This window comes from Tursiops truncatus, chromosome 5 (assembly GCF_011762595.2).
Source record: "Tursiops truncatus isolate mTurTru1 chromosome 5, mTurTru1.mat.Y, whole genome shotgun sequence".
Classification (NCBI taxonomy): Eukaryota; Metazoa; Chordata; class Mammalia; order Artiodactyla; family Delphinidae; genus Tursiops; species Tursiops truncatus.
This window is the reverse complement of record NC_047038.1, coordinates 83639850-83657453: the sequence shown is the minus strand read 5'-3', so window position 1 is coordinate 83657453 and position 17604 is coordinate 83639850.

Sequence of the window (17604 nt, the reverse complement as noted above, 5' to 3'; positions counted from 1 at the left end):
GAACTGGTCTCCCAAAAACACAGCTCAAATTTCAAGTACTATTTTATATTAACTTTGAGTAATTGTATGAAATACAATCTTCACTGTCAGATCTGCAACCCACAAATCACTATGTAAATAATATGTGCATTATGACCAGTAACCAATCATGTCACTTTTTTAAAAGTTCGATGATCGGTTACTGTGTGTCTGTTACTTAGTTCATAGACATGAAAGAAAGTAGTTATATTGTAACTAGTAACAAAGCTATGTGATCATAGACAAAAATTGGTAATTAAAAAGGTAACTGCCTAACAAAGATGAAAGTTCAACAAAGTAAAGAAAAGTGATATCGCTAGAAGTAAAATTTGAGTGGGACATAAATGGAGTTGTAGAAGAAATAGCTCATGTTGACACTGCCGCCATTGGAAAAGCTCTACACATGTGGAACTTGGAGAAAGTGAAATCACTGATATAAATGAAGAAAGTGATTAAAAGGATGATGAGGTCCCTGGGGAAGTTCCACATTAAAGGGATTTTCATAGATATTTCACAATATTGAAAGTGCATAGGCGCCTGAGGGACATCCGAGCTGATTACCAGCACTCCCACAGCAGAGGCGGCTCCCAAGGGCAGTGCCATCAACAGTGAACTTTGATATATGATATTCTATATAGAAAACCCTAAAGACTCCACACAAAAGTATTAGAAATGATAAATGAATTCAGCAAGGTAGCAGGATACAAGATTAATACACAGAAATGTTGCATTTCTTTATACTAACAATGAAATATCAGAAAGAGAAAGTAAAAAAAAAAATCCTGTTTAAAGTTGCATCAAAATAAATACATAGGAATAAACCTAACCAAGGAGGTGAAGACTTATACTCTGAGAACTATAAAACATTGATAAAGGAAATCAAAGATGATTGGGGAAATGGAAAGATGTCCTATGCTCTTGCATTTGAAGAATTAATATTGTTAAAATGGCCATACTATCCAAAGCAATCTACAGATTTAATGAAATCCCTATCAAATTACCCATGACATTTTTCACAAAACTAAAACAAATAATTCTAAATTTTATAAGGAACCATAAATGACCCAGAATTGCCAAAGGAATCCTGAGGAAAGAAAACACAGCTGGAGGCATAACTGTTCCAGACTTCAGACAATACTACAAAGCTACAGTAATCAAAAAAGGCATAGTATTGGCACAAAAACAGACATATAGATCAATGGACCAATATAGAGAGCCCAGAAATAAACCCACGCACTTATGCTGAATTAATCTTTGACAAAGGCAAAAATATACAATGGAGAAAAGACAGTCTCTTCAGTAAGTAGTGTTGGGAATGCTGGATAGCCACATGCAAATCAATAAGGTTAGAACACTTCCTCATACCATACACAAAAATAAACTCAAAACGTCTTAAAAATCTAAATATAAGACATGACATGGTAGAACTCCTGAAAGACAACATAGGCAAAACATACTCTGACATAAATCGTAGCAATATTAGATTAGTCACCCAAGGCTAAAGAAATAAAAGCAAAAATAAACAAATGGGACCTAATAAAACTTACAAGCTTTTACACAGCAAAGGAAACCTTAAACAAAACGAAAAGATGACCTATGAACTGGGAGAAAATATCTGCAAACTATGCAACCAGCAAGGGCTTAATTTCCAAAATATACAAACTGCTTATGCAACTCAAAAAAAAGATTAAAAAAATAGACAGAAGACCTAAATAGACATTCCTCCGAAGAAGACATACAGATGGTCAATAGGCACATGAAAAGATGCTCAACATCACTAATTATTAGAGAAATGCAAATCAAAACTACAAGGAGGTATCAACTCACACTGGTCACAATGGACATCATCAAAGGATGGACATTTACAAATAATAAATGCTAGAGAAGGTGTGGATAAAAGGGAACTCCCTTACAGTGTTGGTGGGAATGTAAATTGATACAGCCACTATGGAAAAGAGTATGCAGGTTACTTAAAAACTAAAAATAGAGTTACCATATGATCCAGCAATCCTACTCCTGGGCATATGTCTGGAAAAGATGAAAACTTCAATTTGAAAAGATACACGCACCCCAGTGTTCACAGCAGCACTATTTATAATAGCTAAGACATGGAAGCAACCTAAGTGTCCATCAACAAATGAATGGATAAATAAGAGGTGGCATATATATATATATATATGAAATATTACTCATATATATAAATATAATGAAATATTACTCAACCATAAAAAAGAATGAAATAATGCCATTTGTAGCAACATGGATGGACCTAGAGATGATCACACTAAGTGACATAAGGCAGACAGAGAAAGACAAATATTGTATGATATCTCTTATATATGGAATTTAAAAAATAATACAAAGGAACTTATTTGGAAAACAGAAACAGACTCACAGACATAGAAAAGAAACTTATGATTACCAAAGGGGAAAGGAAGGGTGGGGTGTATTCAGAGTTTGGGATTAACAGATACACACTACCATATGTAAAATAGATAACAACAAGGACTGGATGTACTTTGCTGTACACCTGAAACTTACACAATATTGTAGATCAACTATACTTCAATAAAAATTTTAAAAAGTGCCTAGGATAAAATTTGGGGATCTGATACAAATTCAAAAAGAAATACGACAATTCACCCATGTATTACAAAGATGCTCACTCTGTGTTGTAAATTACACAGCATTAAGTAGAATTTTAAACTATTCTTGGTGAGATTTTGCAAAGAAATAAAACACTCTAATTTTCAATGTTTCTAATGTTTTAAACTACATTGTACTAAGTACATATTAGTTTTACTACTTTTTCAGTTGCCTGTACTTTTCTAACCAACAGTAGAGAGTTTACAATGTTCTGACAAAAATTTAAAGGTCACAGGATAATTAAAACTTTTCAAGCTAATATATCTGCTTGCAAAGTTATGATTATTCTGTGACCTTTATATTTTTTCATTTAAATTTTTATAATATATTTAAATTAATTTTTAAAACATTATATTTAAATTTTTGAAAATTCAGCTTGTAGTCATTTTTACAAGCCTGTACTTCCATGCAAAGGTAACTAAGGATACAGAGCCTTCAGCAGTAAAAGTTTTGTCACCCCAACAGGTAAATAACCCCCAGCAGGTGAACTACTGACTGAAGGTAAAAGCATCATGAATAGAAAATAGAAGATCAAAGCAACAAATAGCAATTATGACTTCATGTTAGGTTCAGAAATGGGAACTGTAAGTAACATATGCACACATTGACCAATTATTCCTCCCACACCCTTCCCCAATTTTTTATTTTCATAGAGTAAATGTTGGTGTTGGTTATCTTTACACATTGGGGTTAAAAAGTATTCAGATGGATCTCAAAGAACTAACGTTAATCAGAGCTGAATATGGAGATTGATGAACTTCGTGTTTAGCCTCTTTGGAAGGAGACAGTGTCTTATACGTGATCCTTGCATTGTTTTAAATGGAAAAATGATGTCGTTACTGCATGCCATCTTGAATATGGAGAGAAAAAAGTGATGTGATTAAAAGAAGTAACATGAACAGACGCTGAGTAACTGCGGGTAGTTTTGTGGGTAATTTACCTCTTTGCTATCAGCTCTCTGATCCTGGTCATTCTACAAAACTGTTTGCCTGGGATGAGGGTGCAGAGTAGTATTTTTCTCCATAACAATCTGAGTGACTATATCTTCCTTTCTTTTACCCCCCAACTTTCCCAAACAATTAAGATTCTGGTTTCCCAACTTCTCCGAACCCGGTGCTCAGGACATCAGGAGCCTGTGCGTGGCACAGGGGGGAGGTCTGAACGTCTGGCTAAGCCTGAAGCCACCCAAGAGGCGCCTTCCCAGGGTCGGGGCAGCCAGCTCCATATCTGACCCCGCCCCCGCCCCCGCCCCCGCTCCCGCCCCCGCCGCAACGAGCAGGCCCTGCGCTTACCCTCTGAGGAGCTGGGCGTCGAGGGCCCAGGCTCCACGGGAAGCCAGTACCTGCCAGCCCTAGAACTGTAAACCCTGCCCGTGCACCCGCTGGCCCACCTGCACGCTGGCCACCAGGCACTCCTGTACTCACCGCTTCTTCACAGTCCTCCCCACGGCCCCTGGTAGATTCCGCGGGCCGGCGAGGTGCTGGCCTGAGAGGGGCAGACAACCCCAAGCTCCCTACAAGGCAGACTGGGTGAGCGCTGCCCTGACCCTCACTGCGCTCGGAGCGATTTCTTCACCTGCCGACCTCAGAAATCCCATCCAGGGAGGACAGCACCTCCTCACCGCTCATCTGAAAACAGGGGCGAGGACCAGAACTTTCCAGCGGCCTGGGTCCTGGCTCAGGGGACTCAGAGGTGAGTGAGGCTGACCCAGCCCCAGCCCGCAGAATACAGGCAAACTCCGGGGGCTGACAGGGCGGCCTGTCGTGTACCGTCTGGCAACACTTCGGGCTGTGTATCATATTGTTCAGTTTTGCATCTGCGCTTTATAGGGACTACGATATAACAAAGAATGGAGTTGCTATTAGAAGTCACTACTCTTTTTCTTCCTCTCTTCTGTCTTCTCTACTCCCAAAGGAGCAAAAACATTGACTGCCTTTCAACAATCCATCTGAAAACAGTCCCCTCCATATTATGTGAAGAATTTCCAATATTATTGGAGTAAATGTTTAGAAATTTGAAAGGCTTGACAAGACCAGAGCAGAGGAGACAGAAATATGGCTTTCCTCCCAGAAAAATGATTGCTGCACATAACAGTCAATCTTGAAATTTTCTACAGCTGCCTGTCAGCTTTTGAACTCTTTTCCCATTTAATAATAATAATAATGAGATTTACCATGTCACAAGAGCATAATTTAATCAACATATAACCATTTATTTTAACAACAGGAAGAAGGTATTATTATTATCATTACTATTATTACTATTTGCATTCTACAGATGAAGAAATTAAAGCCAGAGAAATGAGGATACTTGCCCAGTACCAATACTGCATGCTGTAGGTGACAGAGTCAGAATTGTAATATTTGTAGTCTTGCTTCAGAGCCTCATTCCTAATAGCCACTCTGTGGTTTCATGAGTAGCAGCATTAGGGAAGACCACATGGCATTCAATCTTAATTTTGATTTATGATTCTAACCAGAGAACTCCATTACCTAGTCTTGACCATTAAATAAAGAGAGTATAGAATATTAAACATTGTTCTTTTGCACATTATTAGTAGACCAAAGGGCAGAATTTGTGAAATCTCTGGTCATCCTCAATTGTCTAAATGACTTCAGAATAAACCAAGCACATATTGACTCACTGGAAGAGATCAATAGCAACTGTACAGTGGAAATTACACCATTCAACAACCCATGTTACATCAGTATCTGAAAAAGAGTTAGACAATGCTGTACACTACCTCAGAAATGTTCTGCTGCAGCCCTAGAACTGTTCTTTAACCATATCAGCTGGGAACACAGAGTCAGCAGAGATGGTAAACAGCTCATGCAGTCCCTGTCAGCAGATGATTTCATGTCATGTGCTAATGACACATGCAGCACAATTAGGAAAATAAATATCTGGCTAAAATACAAATCTCATGAAATTGGATTAGAAAATACAACCCAAATAAATTCCTTGTCTGGGTAAATTTGGAGAATTGAACACAAGAGTTTGTTTCTAACAGCTCTTAAAGACCCACGAAACAATATAATTAAGAAAAAGATATTTAAACATGTAGGGTCAAGGAGAATACAAAAAGAAGTATATCAGTAATATCAATAACATTTTTTAGGAAGGAAGCAAAAGATTATCAGTACTTTACTAATCAAAGTAGAAAAGCTGAAATCTAAGAGTGTCGGTTTGGAAGTGGTGGGAATCTTATAAGAATTCAAGTCACAGAATCTTAGGAAGATCTAGCAATTGCAGTCAACAAGTATAATACTTCATAAAGTGAGACTGAAGGGATAAACTTGACAAAAGTGAATTGGTTAAATATCATCACAATAAGAAGTTAGACACTACTGTCCTCTTTCCCTCCCCACATCAAGAGTTAATTCCTCCATCTGTACTCTGGTAGAATATAGGGAGTTATTTCTAAAAAGTTTGAAACAGAGAAATTAGAAACCTGGTCAGGGATATAAGAAGTCAGAGGTAAAGCACTATAATGAATACAGAGATAAAATGGAAGTCTACATAGTAAACAGGGAGACCTCCTGGTTTCCTTGTCCACTAGACTTCAAGCATATTGTTAGCCAGGCTGATATCCTTTCAGGAAGAAGATTGAAGAATTCTTTTCTTAGGGAAATTGACTGGCCTAAGGAAAAATCTCTAGAAATAAAGACACCATGGGGACGGGTGGTTGCCGGTGAAATGGTAGGATCCCCAGCTCTTAGGTATGATGGAGATTAAATAGTAGACACTTTTGGTACATACAAACATAAATATCTTAATCTATTTTGTGTATCTCCTTAAATATCAGCAAAAATTCAAGCATCCTGAGATTAAGGAAAGCCTCCAATGTAGAAGTCAGGGAACCAAAGCTTATGTTAAAAAAAATTAGTGGAAAAAGAGACCACACAAGTAGAAGAATATAATTATATATATTATGTGAATATATATGAATATTTCTACACATATCTCATATGTATTTATTAATATTGATATATGATATAGAGAGAGAATAACCTTAGAGTGATTAGACAAGTTAGTGCACCTGAGGAACTATGACAGGAAAATTTAGAGAACAAGTAATTAAAATATTGTGCAGTAAGGACAAGACAGACTTTTTTAAAAAAATTGCTAAGAGAGTGAAAGATAAATTGAAAGATTAGTATAGAAAATAGAGCCAAAAGTCAAAAGATGGAAAATAGAATTTATAAAATGTAGAGATCAAACCAAGTGTTCCAAAAAGCTGTCTCATAATAGTTCCAAAAGTAAAGAAATATAATGAAGAAATATTGAAAAGAATTTTGCAGAATAAATATTTCACACAATTCCTCAAAACCAAGAGAGTTCTATTTACAGATTGTGATAGACTTTTTGATGTTCAGCTTGTCTAGGCTTCATTTAGTCCCAGTTATTCAAGGAGTAATCTAGAAATGTAAGTAAAGCCCTTAGTCAGATAACTTTAAGAGAGATTATCTTGGATAATTTAAGTGGCACTGACCTAAGCAGCAAAGGAGAGAAGAAATTTCTCCCATAGATGACAGTTTATGATCTTTCTTTTGTGACTAGCTTCCCAGTGGATTTTTGACTTAGGTTCCTCAGTTGAATAGATCTCTTTATATGCATATGTATGTATATACATATGTATATGTGTGTATATATGCACATAGCCCTCTCCTACTTGTTCTGCTTCTGTGATTGAACATTGACTGATACACAGATTGAATGGGCTAATTTAGAGACTTCATTCACAGAATAATGAACACTTACATCAGCACATGCCACTGGAAAATTTCAGAACACCAGGAAAAAAAGAAAAATCAGAAAAGAGAAAGGAGAGGAAAAAACATTGTACATACACAAGTTCTCAGGAACTAAAATATCGTTAAACTTTTCAACAACAATATTAAAATATAGGATATGATAAAAAGATGCCTTCAATTATCTGAAGTAAAATTATTTACAAACAAAAATTGCATGGTCTCGGGGCTCCCCTGGTGGCTCAGTGGTTGAGAGTCCGCCTACTGATGCAGGGGACACGGGTTCGTGCCCTGGTCCGGGAAGATCCCACATGCCGCAGAGCAGCTGGGCCCGTGAGCCATGGCCACTGAGCCTGCACGTCCGGAGCCTGTGCTCCGCAACAGGAGAGGCCACAACAGTGAGAGGCCCATGTACCGCAAAAAAAAAAAAAAAAAAAGCATAGTCTGTGTTTTGGGTTTAATTGGGTCACCTCAAAATTCATATGTTGAGGTCCTAACTCCCAATACTTTATTTGTAAAAAAGTACTATTTAGGATGTAACTAGTTAAATTGAGATGAAGTCATAACTGGAGAAGGGTAGGCATCTAATCTAATATGACTGATGTCTTTATAAAAGAGGGAAGTTTATACACAAACACAGGGAGAACACTGCATGAAGATAAAGGTAGAGATCAGGATGATGCTTCTACAAGGCAAGCCACACCAAACATTGGCAACGACCATCAGAAGTAGGGGAGAGACATGGAAAGAATTCTTTCTCATAGACCTCAGAGGGAAGCAACCTAGCCAATACCTGTTATTGGACTTTTGTCCTTCAAAACTATGAAACAATAAATTTTTCTTGTTTAAGCCACTCAACTTTGGTACTTTGTTAAGTCAGCCCTAACAAACTAATAAAGCCTGATAAATTAACAAATAAAAGTAAGGTAGGATATACATATTTTCAGACCTGGAAGATCTCAAAATATTTGTCTCTCATGTACTCTTAGATACAAAGATATAAATTAAACAGAAATAGGGATCAAATACAGGAGGGAAATTAAAGAATTTTCCAGAATGATGCTGAAGGAATGTCTGAGGACATCTGTTGTGAAGCTGGCAGATTTCTAGCAGGCCTATAAAGTAATCAGTATGTGTAAGAGCTGAAGAACAGAGGACTCCTAGAAGGATATCTCCAAGATAAAAAATAGAATAATAGATTCCCTGATGTGGTTAACCATATTATAATTTTGTTTGGGGAAATTTGAGTACTGAGAAATCTAAGCAAATGAAAACAAGGCAATTATTAGCTCCAAAACAATTATTCAAGAATGGAAGAAATATCATAGTTTAGTACAGGGTTCATCTATGAGAAATAATAAAATAATCATAATGATGTAAAACCAATATTAAATTAAACAAAATGTGATGTATAGTTATATTTGAGGATATGAATAGAGAAAGTATGCATGAGCATGGGTGTGAAAAACATTAAACCTAAAACTTTATTGTTTATACATGAAAGTCATTAAACAATCCTAATATTAGGTATCAAGAAGTAGTATAAAAATACAGAATTTGGTGGTAGATACCTAAGGAAACAATTAACAGTGTTGGGAAATAAGATTGACATGGAGGAAGTTTTAATTAAAAACCTTGGAGTAGTATTTTATTTTTAAATTCCATACATTAATTAAATGAACACCAAATTTTTCAATAATGATTTTGCTTAGTATATTATTCAAACCAATCAATCAAAAATGAAAAAAGTCCATATCTTGCTTAATAATCTAACATAAAAGCACATTCACTGATAAATAAAGCAGAATTATGTGTATAAATATAAGTACACTTATTATATAATCTATCTGTCTATGAAGGCCTGTAATTTTAGTAGGAAAAAATGATATTGAGTTCTTATATACAACCATTAACTTAAGAGAAATAGCAGAAATAAATGAGGTAGTTTGTATAAATTTGACTTTATGGCTATTATACAAAATGTTTCCATTGTATAAATACTGTATTTTCTTTATCCATTCAATAGTTGATGGACATTTGAGCTGTTTCTACTTTTTAGCTATTATGAATAATGATTTCATGAACATTTGTGTGTACATTCTTATGTGAACACATTTTTTTAGTTCCGTGAGACAGAATTTCTGAGTCATATGATACCTCTGTGATTAACTTTAAGGAACTACCAAAATATTTTCTAAAGTGGCTGCATTATTTTACAGCCCCACCAGCAATATATGAGGATTCCAGTCTCTCATTATTCTTGCCAGCACTTGTTATTGTCTGCCTTTTTATTATATCCAATATAGTGCTGTGAAGTAGTGTCTCTTAAGGTTATGATTTGTGTTTCCTTAATGATTAATGATGTTGCGTACATTTTTCTGTGCTTATTAGCCATCTGTATATTTTCTCTGGAGAAATGTCTGTTCATTCCTTTGATCATTTTAAAAATTGGGTTATTTGTCCTTTTACTTTTGAATTTTTGTCCTTTATTCCTGTCAATCTGATGATTACAGTCTTCCTCTGTGGAGGCTGCTCTCTGGGGAGCATTCAAATGGGACAAAAACATCTTCTTAGTCTCTGGCTGTTTGAAGAGGTCTATCCACATATCTTTTCTCCAGATCTCCTTGTTACCAATTATCTAATTATATTTTTTCTAAGTTCTCTGACCTTTTAACCTATACATTAGTCAGTATAAATTTGTATTTCTGGTCATTTTGCCATTTGATTTCAATATGTCTTAAGTCTTATTTTTTCCTCTCTTCCTCTTTCATTGCCTTCTTTTGTGTTAAATATTCTCTAATGTAGCATTTTAACCATTGTCATTTGTATATTCATATATACATACGTGTTTTATATATTTTAGTTACTTTCATTGTGATTGCTCTAAGGATTACAATTAATATCTTCATTTATAATAATCTAGAGTTTGGATTAATATCAAATTATTTCTATAGTGTACAAAAAAATCGCCTCTATGTAGCAATATTCCATTCTCTGTTCTTGGTGCTGTTGTAGTCATACAATTACATCTGTATATATTGTATGCCCAACAGCATAGACTAATATTTGCTGCTTTATCCAGATGTCTTTTAAATCTGGTAGGAGAAAAAATCCACACCCAAAAATATATTTACCCTGTATTTTATGTTTACGTAGTTATCATAACTGGTGCTCTTTATATAAATTCATATGAGTTTATTGTTGGGTGTCCTTTCATTTTATCATTTTTTTTGGTTTGTAAACTTTTATTTTTATATATTTTTTTAATTTAATTTAATTTTATTTATTTTTTATACAACAGGTTCTTATTAGTTATCTATTTTATACATATTAGTGTATACATGTCAATCCCAATCTCCCAGTTCATCCCACCACCACCCACCCCACCACTACTTTCCCCCCTTGGTGTCCATACATTTGTCCTGAGGGATTCTCTTTACCATTTCTTGTAGGACAGGTTTGCTAGTGACAATTCCCTCAGTTTTATTTCATTTTTTAAAATCTTGGAATGTCATCATTTCTCCTTTAATTTTGAAGGATGGTTCTGATGGATATTGAATTCTTTTTTGTCAGTCTTTTTCTTTCCAACACTTTGAATATATCAACCCACCATCATGACCTTCATGTTTTCTGTTGAGAAATCAGCTATTAATCTTGTTGAGGCTCCTTTATATGTGAAGAGTTACTTCTTTCTTATTGCTTTCAAGACTCTGTCTTTGGCACTGGCTTTCAACAGTTTGATTATGGTGTGTCTAGGTGTGAATCTCTTTGTGTGTATCCTGCTTGGATTCTGTTGAACTCCTTGGATGGGCATATCAGTGTTTTTCAAAATGTCTATCAAATTTTTGGCCATCAAAGTATGGACATTTGAGCTGTTTCTACTTTTTAGCTATTATGAATAATGATTTCATGAACATTTGTGTGTACATTCTTATGTGAACACATTTTTTTAGTTCCGTGAGACAGAATTTCTGAGTCATATGATACTTCTGTGATTAACTTTAAGGAACTACCAAAATTCAGAGGAATTTGAAATTCTTTGTCTAGTAAATTCAACATGTTGGCTTCCTCAGGACATTTTACTGATTTCCTTTCTTACTTTCCCATACATTCTTTTTTTTTTTGCGGTACGTGGGCCTCTCACCATTGTGGCCTCTCCCGCTGTGGAGCAGGGCTGCGGATGCTCAGGCTCAGTGGCCATGGCTCACGGGCCCAGCTGCTCTGCGGCATGTGGGATCTTCCCAGACCGGGGCACAAACCCGTGTCCCCTGCATCGACAGGCGGACTCTCAACCACTGCGCCACCAGGGAAGCTCCTACTTTCCCATATATTCTTGTTTCTTTGCATGTCTTATAATATTTGTTTTGGAAACTGAACACAATGAATAATATAATGTATCAACTTTGAAAATCTGATTATTCCCCCTCTGCAGGGTTTCTTCTTATTGTATTTTTTTAGATACTTTTATGAACCAATTTTACAAAGTCTATATTCTTTTTCATATGTAACCACTTAAATCTCTCTTCAGTTATTTAAACTATTAAACCAATATTTTAATGGTTCACTAATGATTGAATAGAGATTTCCATAAACACCTGGAACCAATAAGTCTCTCAGTCTTCTGGGAGAGTTTCTGAGTTTGAGTTAAGGCATACCTTCAACTCTCAGCCAGGCAGTTGAAACTGGTGCCTTAGTATTTATTTCTTTCAATAAATAGAGCCTCAAGGTCAGCCAGAGGGGAGCTCAGTAAAGCTCATGACATGTGCATTGCCCTACCCATGTATATGGCTATCTAGATTCCCAGGTATGTATCAGAGTTTATCTCATTCTCCAGTTTTTCCTTTTAAGCTTTTTGGTTTAAATATTGTTTGCCCAACTATTACTTGGCAGCTGTGAAGTTAAACAATTGCCTCTATTTGTTTTTGACAACTTGGGGCCAAAGATTATTAATATTGGATGAGCTCAGTGTCAGGTCAAATAAAGAGACTCTTGCAAGTGGAATCTTCCAAGGAAACAAGACAAACAAGTCAAATAATGACAATTCTCTAAGAATAGGGCTGTTGGGGAGCTCCTACTTCATTTTGCCTTCTCCAGTTACTGCAAAGCTGTTGATTTTTACCTTGATTTTGGTATGTTTGTTTTCAAGGCTATTGAGAAGCTGCTGGGGGATGGGAATAGAGCAAGTTAGAGTGCCATAAAATTCATGTTTTTTGCTGAGATTCAGCTGTTTATGTTGCATTAATGCTCTCCAGATTGCTGCAAGGCTTAGAATAATTTTCAGAGTTCTGAAAATGTTTATTCTGATGATTTTTGCAAGTGTTCTCTTTGCTTTTATGGAGGAGAGAATTTTTGGAGGCTTTTACTATACCATTTTCACTGATATCCTCTACATACAGAAATGTATTGATAATATTGCACTTTTAATGTTAATGATTTTAAGATGCCTATGATATCAAATGCCCCAAGATGTATTTGACATATATTCTAGCATCCCAACCTAAAAACCATATGCTTTGCACTCTAAACCATTCCATATAAGAGCACAAATAGTTAGGATTTATAGTTGTTAAATCCCAATGATATTATTGTTTTTTAATAAAAAGAATTGGTGAAATATTGACTTGTTTATACGGTGAAACTCTTAAGGAATTGAAAACAGATGAATAACTGAAATAATGAAATATACTTTGGAGTTTAAAAGAAGCAAAATAAATTTGTCTGCTCTTGTGTTAAGAGTATGGAGAGTTTGTGAGACGTGGGTATTGAAGGAAAAAACTTATATAACTATTGACTTGTCAAGTAAGTTATTTTGTGGGCTGCGATTGATTATAAAATAAATCAACAATATAAGCCAAAGGGCAATAAGTTTATGTATATTAGCTATTAATGAGGAGAATAGCTTCTTGTTTAGAATGATTTCTAGGGGGAATGTAGATTGTGTAAACAGCTTGCATAGGTTTTTGCATTGGTTTGAATAAATAATACAGAATGAAAATATTTCTTGAGAACAGTCTATGCATTAACATAATGGTGGAGTTGTAAAACTATGGCCCATGTGGTCCAGAAAAGAAGAGTACAAAAAAAAATTGCATATGTGCATGTTTCTGTATGTATTAACTCTTTTCTTTCTTCTTTTTTTCTTTTTTTTTTATGCTTTGACATTTTGGGGTTTTGCTGAGCCTGGAGGGACTGACTCCTCTAGGGCTAACCAATTCCTAGAATAGTAAACAACTCACCTGGGAGGGTGCCTATATGTAAGCCAACCAATCCAGAGCTCACACCCCCAAACACCTCCTTTATTGGGTTTTTACACTCTGAATCACAATTCCCCTGCCCTAATCATAGGGTCAGGTAGGGACAGAAAATATACCCTGGAGCCCACTAAAATTATTCAAAGTAGCCAATCTTTTTAGACCATTTTCCCTGCTTCATCCAGTCCTCCCAACAGAAACCATAATAAGGGCCCTTGCCCATGTTTTCCTCTCACTCCCTCTGACTCCTGACCCACCCTGCTCCTTCTGTTTGTGGCCTTGAGTATCATGCAGTGCCTCCTATTTCTAGGAAGCTGTGAGTGAAAACTTTTTATTTCATGATAGTCATTTCTATATCTGCATGTCTTACTATATCTGATTAAAACAAATCCTGGGTACACTTAAAACTATATATATATATATATATATATATATATATATATATATATATATATATATATATAGTGTGTGTGTGTGTGTGTGTGTGTGTGTGTGTGTGTCGTGATGTATATATAACTCTATAGGCCAATAAGTAAGAGATCAAAATATCTGTTCACTTTCTATATCTTGAGTGCTGTTGAAGTTTTCTTTATTGTTTGCATTTGATATGTGTTTTCTGTGAAAAATCATGCATTTTCTTTGTAGAAAGAGTTGTTAAATTTTATGTTTGTTGATACATATTTCCATATGAGAAAGATTAATGTAAGACAGTGAGTAACACATGGCTTTTCCTGTATCATTCAGATTTTTACATTAAAAAAGAAACTGTGCTAAGTCACCTTGTTAGATGACCTAAGGGGAAAAAAGGTGACTATGATAGAATTATTACTCTTGAGGATCTCAATAGAAGGTGAGGCATAATTGTAAATTATCAAGTATGACATGGTAAGTTCAAAAAGTGAGATATAATATGCTGGGAGGGATTGGATTAGTTCTTACTGGGAATAATCAGGAGAGGTACCAAGTCAAAAGTAAGATTTGAATTTAAATTTGAATAGAGTTAAACTTTGACAGGCAAATCAACATAAACAAGACATTCTAACAAAGACAGCAACATGACCAAGAAGAAAAAGCAAGATAGTGTGAACACAGGTTAGCTATTATACCGGGTGACAAGAATATTAGTCAGTACCTAAAGAGAATTGGGAAAAAGAAGGATAATTAAGAGAAAAATATATTTTCTGTGATACTATTTTAAGGATGATTGATCTTACAGTGTTAGATTGTTAAACTAGAAAGTTTTGCTGAGTTGCTGGTGTTCATAACTTCAATTTACCTTCTTTCCCTGGAGCTGTGCCTTTTCTCATGTAATTTTGAACTGTGCTACAAGTTAGATTCCCTGGGATATAGATTCTGAGGTGGAGATTAGTGGCGGTAAGTGCATTAGGGAATGACCCTGGGCTCAATACTGGTGGAATGGAATGGAAAGAAGCAGGATTGGACAGAAGGAGAAGTTGAATTGCAATGCAGTCCCTATGGAAGCCACAGCTGACCCTACAGGGAAATGGGAAAGTGGAATTACTATTTGGAACACTTTACAGCTGGGGTAAAAGGGCCAGGTTTTAACACTCTCATGCCAACCAGTCACTGAATAGAGCTGCCCCAGGAAGGAAGCATGATCTTTGGTGAGGTGGTTTTCTTCAGTCAAGGCAATTCCCAAACTGAGCTAAAATTTGAGGAATGCCTTCTAGTAACACTCACATCAACTGAGATATCTTGTCCTTCATTCCAGGGGAATCTGAGTAGCACATAAAACCATTCACCACACAGGGCCCTCGCACTCAGATGGGTGGCCATGTGATATGATTTAGTCCAGTCATGTGGTTCAACCTTGTGGTTTGGCCAATGGATGTTAGTAAATCTGACAGAAGCATTCACTGGAAAGCCCTTGAGTGACTGAGCTTGTCCTTTTCTTCCTCCTGCTCTGTAATTAATGTGAGAACAGCCCAGGCTTGCATGCTATAGCTAGAGAGAAAGGAATGACTGATCCAAGTGCCCAAAGCCATCCCTGCTGAGACCATCCTATATCAGCAGTCAGCCAGCTGACCGCCCACACTTGTGTGTGAGCCGGGATCCACAGAGCTACCCACAAGACCTTCAGCAGATGACTGCAGATTCGTAAGTGAGCCCAGCTAAACCAGATGCACTATACAGATGTGTGAGCCAAATCAACGTTCGTCATCGTGTACCATTGAGACTGTGGTTGTTTACTATTCAGCATTCTCATTGAGTAACATATTAGGTAAGTACAAATTATTATGATAATAAAATTTATATTTATTACTCATTTTGATACTAAGATTGCTTTATGGGATAAGTTTATGGCATGTACTCCATTTCAGAGGGAGTCTTCTTAAGCAGAGTCAATAATGGATCTGTGGATCTTTGACAATGATAGATAGGGACAGAAAGTATTATACTTGTTCAACCAGGAGGTCTGTAGTGCAGCATCACACTGGTTCAATATTCCTTTCTTGATAAAATTTCAAGGAAATATAATTCAGAGGCAGTTAAATGTAAAGGATAGAATATAGTTTTAAAAAGTATAGAATAGGTTAAAAAAATAAAATGGTATTTATTAAGGGTTCTACAGTTTAGCTTGATAAGGAAATACCATGTTCAGTCAATTAATTCTCAGGTCATCACTCTATATTTTACATAGGATATCCTTGGATCTTCTGAAACAGAGTTAACACTTCTAGATATTTAATTGACTCAATTAAGTAAAAATATATATATTATGCCAGTTTTTCTTTTAATTAAAATGTCAGATTTGTTTATTGTAGATTGGGTAAAATGTGACAGAATGTTGAAAAGAGTCAGCTTGAAAAGAAATTCGTAAGTTATTTTCAAGGACCCTGTTTCATAATTCTGTATAGATCAATAAGGAACAAGCAGTCAATGCCTGAGTCTATCATCCTTTCATATTTGTATAGTAAATAACTATTGGTTATGCCTATAATTTTATTTTATTTTCCTTACTAAATTCCATTAGAAGAAGGATAATTTTAATTCTCTTGTCAGTTTCAAAGGGGTCTTGCTGGGGAGGGTGTTGGTAATCAGATGACCTGTTCATTTATGAGTCCTTTTGTAGAAACTAAAATCATAAAACAATATTCTGATTAAATCCTCAGTTTTAATAATTTTGACTATCTACATTTAAATTAGCCATAGGCTTTTATTCAGGTGCATAAATAAAGTATTAGTTAACATTACAAAGTATTATTTCTATCATAAAAAGCAGAAATTTATTTACTCAAATGGAATGGAGGGGTTTCTTTGCTAGAGTCCCTCTAGAACTTTATTTGTCCTACCTAACCCATTCAACCTCAGATTAGTAGAAACAATTTCTTAGAATGGCCATGTTTATGTAAGCCTCAAGAACCAACAAGAGATGGAAGAAAACCAAATTCCTTTAACATAAAGATTCCATTTAGCCTCAGTTCTTTTCAGTTTGATAGAGTCTAGTACATTAAATATTTTTTGGAATCTTTTGATAATAATGATGGTGATAATGATTAAGACATCATGATCTTTTAGCCGACTGCTTAATATAATTGACAATTATACCAAATGGGAAGTTCCTATTGCCCAATGTAAGAAAAAGAAATAGCCTGTTGTTAAAAAAAAAAAAAAAAGAAGGTCACTTGGTCAGTCACATAATAGTGTCAGAGGCACTAGTTTTTTGTTTGGTTTGGTGTTTGTTGTTTTTAGGCATTGCTTTTTAAAAGCTGAACACTCTACTATATTCTAAGCAATAACAGTTAAAATATCTGAGTTTGTGCTCTAGCTTTGATATTTACGGGGCTCATTTAAATTTTTAAGTCATTTTTTTTCTTTTTCTGTAAGATAAAAAATAATACCTACTGCCAGAAATTATAGTCATAATTAATGGCTGTAAATTATTTTATGAACTGCAAAATACAATAGACACACAC